Raw genomic sequence first — 5467 nt, forward strand, 5'->3', positions numbered from 1 at the left:
AAGCATTGATTGTAAATCGAACTCACTAAGGTATAAAATATACCTTCTTAGGCTATATTTCCTTACTCTTTCCTATTAAACTTCCGCACCCAACAAAATGAAGACTAATAGTTCAAAGTCCATTAAGCACAAGAATCCTAGATTGATTTCATTGATTCTTAAATCTATCTCTAGCATTTAATACTACAATGGTGATTACCCAAGACGCTTAATATGAATTATCTCTCAATCTCATCATGTTCATCACATAAAAACAATAAATACAGAATAATCACACAATCAAAGAAAAATCATATGAAATTAATAATCATCAACTCTCTAACCCATTAGAATCCGAACTACATCAAAACCCTAACCCAAAATAGGTTAGTTCATGGCTAAATCAATAATACAAATAAAAGAAATGAAAAATATAAAGTTCAACATAATAGAAATAAGAGAAAAGATAAGAAAATCTCCCCAAATGACGAATCGACTGGTTTAATCTCGAATCTTCACCCTTTGAATTCAAAGTTCGCCCAAAAACAATCTAAGAAAATGTAAAAAAAGCTGTTATTTTTAAGAGAAAAATGAACCCCTACAAAAATGACTAAGTTTCTCTTTTATACCTACCCCAAAAACCTAGGAAAAATGCGTAAAATGAAACTGTGCATTTTGAAATTCGTAGACTTCGCCGCGGCGAGGAAGTGAACTCAACCCACGTGCGCAATTCTCTTCGCCGCGGCGAAGATTCATGTGGAATTTTGAATTTACAGAATTGCCTTCCGCTTGTTTCTTTGCTTGAATCTTCGATCTTCGATGCTCTCCTCATGTAAAGAAGCTTCACAGTGCTCCACTCTGCTTCAGAACTTTCCCAACTTCTGAGATCCGCTCACTTCTGAGTCCAATAACTCCAATTCACTCATTATTTGCATAAAATACCCATTTTAGCCTGAAACAATAAATATACATAATTAAGTAGCAATTCAGCTTAAAATGAACTAAAAAGTATCTGAAATCTGACTAAAAAGTCTAATCAAAACAGTATAATCCATGGATTATCAAATACCCCCAAACTAAGGACATGCTCGTCCTCGAGCATAAGGACTCAACGAAAGAAAAAGAAAAAAAAACTAAAAATACAAAACACCACACAACAAAACCGAGAAATGATCAACACAACTTAGACTCGACTCAACAAACGAATTGCCTCGAAATTACACAAGTCTCAAAGGTTGTTGAAAAATTATTATCAAAAAGTGTTCAACACTTTAAGAAGTTATAAGCTACATCGACAGTCTTTCTCAATCGGTCCACCAAGTAGGTGATCCCCACTTCAATCCACATTCCAACTTCTTAGATTATTTTATACAGAAATGAAAAGTTTATCAAATGGTGGCGGACTCCATAAGCCTAAATATCGAACTACTCTCCACTAATATAGACTAGACATCACTAAGGATCAAAAGGTCTTTGCAAGCTTGTAACGTTAGGCTCGAGTAGTGGGTTCCAAGAAAAAGGATAGGAATAACAAAGTAAGAGAACTCGGTTTTCCTCATGCAAACACTAAAATCACATCAATCTCCACTTCTTCTCAACCACCAATCAATGTGTCAACCAATTTACAACCCTCAAACTTGTATCTTTCTTATTTTTTATTTTGACTTAAACTAAGAAATTATTATTATTTGTTTTTTTATTAGCAAAAATCAAATTGAGGTTAATTACCTCTCTTATTCGTATCGCCCTTCTCACAATCCCCAAACTGTTCTTTTAATTACTCGCACCACTCTTCACTTTTGTTGTGTTTGCATTAGGGCCAAAATTCTCCTAAGGGTACGATTATGTGTTTAGGGTAGTTGGATTGGGAAATTTTCGGTTTGCAAAGAAAATAAAGCAATGATACTCTCACAAGGCTCAAATGGTGACTAGAGAAAGATTCATTCATGGGTCGGCTTGAAAGGTTCAAACGTTCCGAAAAATGCCTAAATCATTTCCTCAACAATGTCTAATCCTAGAATTTCGCCTCAAGCACTTCTCTACTAGGTTCTAGAATCCACCAACATTATCAAAATTTAACTAAACACATAAAAAGAATCTAAGCATGTCAAAATAAATGGAAATGGTGGCTGAACCACTCAACAAACCTCAATCAAAATCCAGTCAATAAACATGAACTTGAAGCAATGCTTAACATTTTTCAACAATACAATTCCAACAATCCTAGTCTCATCATGGACTTATGCAATTCATCATCGGCAATCACAATAAAAACACAAACTTAACTAAAATAAAATAAAAAAAATTTCAAATTTTTCCCCTACCCCCAAACTAAAGATGACATTGTCCCCAATGTCACATTATGCATAAATTAGGAATAGAAAACAAAATTGAAAAAGGTGCGAGATAGTTCCCTGATTAATCCGTCACGTTGAAATTCCGCTCAACATTGTGCACACCCGGTCCTCAGCTTTTTCATTATTCAACTTCTGTAAACAAACAACAATGAAAACTGTGGTGTCCACTATGTTAAAAAAATCCACTGACTAATATGAAAGTATTACTGTAACGCCCCGTTTGAGGTACGTATTTAAGATTTGATGTATTACTTAAAAGTTCATTGATTCAGTTTCAATTGAGTTTGTATGTTGTATTGGTTAAGTATTTGCTTTGAAATTGGTTGAGATGTGGTGAATTTTGGAAATCCAATCTTCGCTGGGGCGAAGGAGAATCTTCGCCGCGGCGATGAGGTGCTGCACCCACGGGTAGGTTCTGCCCTGTTTTGCCGGGGTGACGGAAAGTTCTTCGCCGCGACGACGAGCCATTTGAAAAGTTTCTTGAGTTTTCTAGAGAATTCTTCTTTTGGGGCATAATGACCATTCTACCCCTAATTAGTAGAAAAAGTGGGGAGTAAAATGTAAGGAAATTAAGTAGAGAATGTGTTGGTAATAAGGGTGTTTTTGCAAAGAATCAAAGGATATGGATGGAATTTCCAAGGAAGAGCAAGGGCAAAATGGGAAATGATGTTTATAATATGAGTTAAAAAGAGTTAAAGTGTAGAGAAACCTTTTGTTCATCCATTTTCCACCGCCATAACCATTCTCTAACTTCTCTCAATTTTCCATCCAATCTTTCAAGATTTCCAAGGACTTTTTGAGTAGATTTTGAGTAGATTTTTAATCTAAAGCATCCTAAGGTAAGGATTCTTGCTTTAGATGAGAGTTTTAGTATGTTTTGGTTAAAGCTTATATTATTTTTGTTTAAAGTTGTAGAGAGAAATCAAGCTACTAAAGGAAAGGAAAAGTGTTAGAGAAGCTTTTTCCCTCACAAGGTAAGTAAATCCAACCAAGTTAAGTTTTGAATAAGTTTTGAGTAGAAATTCATTTTAACTATGTATGTATATGTTATACCTACTGAAAATTGAGATGAGATGTGTGCTTAGTCTTAGTAGTTGGGTATGATTAAATTTGAGAAGTGTTTTTGATGTGTGATGGGAAATGGAGTTTGAGATGAAGTTGAGGGATGTTGTGTAAACCTTTTTGGAAGTGCTTTTCTTGACAGGGATTATGAGTATTTGAGGGAGTTTTCCCCCATTTTGGATGGCTGGAGAATGAAGTATAGTAGTAATTTTAGTAGAGTGTTTTTATGCACATGAGTTGCTTGATGAAATGCCTAGGTGAAATCTGCCCTGTCACTGCCGTGACTTTCTAAGTAATTTTTGGGCATCTTACGGATTGAACTGGGCTGAGACCAAAACATCAAAGTTGTAGCCCTGTGTTTAAGCTTTAAAACGAGACCAAAACCGTAGCAATCCAATATGTATAACGCAAGTTATGCCCTTTTTAGTGCAGACTGTGCAGAATGACTGTTTTGAGGAAATCTTGCATTTGGCATTTCATAAGTGCATTAGTGAGCATGAGTTGTCCTTACACATTTTTCTTATGCACTTAAGAAGTAGCTTGAGACTTAGTAGAGAATGTAAGTATAAGCTACTTTAAGAGTAAAGAGAGAGAAAGAGAGTATGAGCACTAGAGAACGAAGAGAAAAGAGAATAGAGTAGGTTATGCGATGGGGAACCCGTGAGTAATGGGTAGAGTATTCCCGCATGTACGCCGCATTGAGAGAGCGGCATGAGTATGAGATAGAGAAGTGGTGTAGCCCGTGAGAGTGCATGCGGATGAGGGCTATACCCGAGTACCCGAGAGAGAGATTATACACTCACGTGGCCAAGGGTTCCGAATCCATGCATAACCGAGTCCGATCGGCTAAAATGAGTAGAAGTCACGTAGAGTGGGAGAGAGTCCCGGCCGTGCCTCCGGTAAGATGAGGCCGTGACTACTAAAGAGAGTTAGTAAAAAGAGTTATGAGAAAGAGAAAGTAGTGAGAAGTATAAAGAGAGAATAAATGAGAACTGTAAGGAAAGAATCAGAGAGAAATAGTTACGGGGATAGATGTGTAGAGGATTTACTTACTGAGCATTAGTTGTGCTCACCCCGTTGTTTTTCATGTTTTGCAGGATCCAGGTGAGGACACGGTCGGATGGGCGTCGGCAAGCGGAGGGAAATGGCTACACTGTCCACCCTGTTTTGATGTTTTGTACATGACACAACTTTTTGTATTTACAGGATGTATATATTTAATAAAAGAAAAATTTGGGCCCAACCTTTTTATGTTATTTTATATGTATTTTATTATGTACATGCTTTATGAGTATTTGAGTAGAAAGAGGCTATTACAATTACAGCCCTAATCTCGTCTTTACATCAACTAGAATTTAAAACAAAAAATGAAACAACTAAAAAAACTAATACAATCCCAAATAAAAAAAAATAAAAAATCAACTTAGTTCAATGTTCAAAAATAAAAGAAAAACAGAAACAACTAAAATAATTTCAAATAACGAAACTAAAACAGATGCTCAGGTGCTCATTTTTCGGCTTCCTCGTCTTCCTTAGCGTCATCTTCTTCTGTTTCTAAGCCCATCCACTCGTCTGAGTCCCGTTCAGCCCACTAATGTTCTGAAGTATTAATCTCGATGTTGTCGCAGCAGCAAATTTGCAGCTCATGTGTCTTCCTGGCCTGCTCTGCCAGCCAATCCTAATGTCGATCCATTCTTTTTATCAGACCCATCATTTCCTACATCATTTCTCTCATTGGGACTGTTGAACTGTATGCGGTGGCCGCTTCTGTGGTTCTCCTTCTCTTGGTGCCTGATCTGGGCCCTGTTTTTGGTTGATGCGCAAGATGTTTGCGAAAGTAGGCTGTGTCGAGGACTGGGGCAGCATGGATTAGTGGCTCATCAGCATGTACCTCGACGTTTGCTTTAGTGCACAACTTTGTAATGAGTTATAGGAATGGAAAACTGCCTCACCCTGGTTTGGCTGCAAGTTGGATACGCGTCAGGATAATGTTCCCCACATCCATTCTCTTTCCTATTGCAATAGAATATAACAAGATTGCCTTATCATACGTCACTGTATTATAATGT

This window comes from Pistacia vera, unplaced genomic scaffold, assembly GCF_008641045.1.
Source record: "Pistacia vera cultivar Batoury unplaced genomic scaffold, PisVer_v2 Contig243, whole genome shotgun sequence".
Taxonomy (NCBI): domain Eukaryota; kingdom Viridiplantae; phylum Streptophyta; class Magnoliopsida; order Sapindales; family Anacardiaceae; genus Pistacia; species Pistacia vera.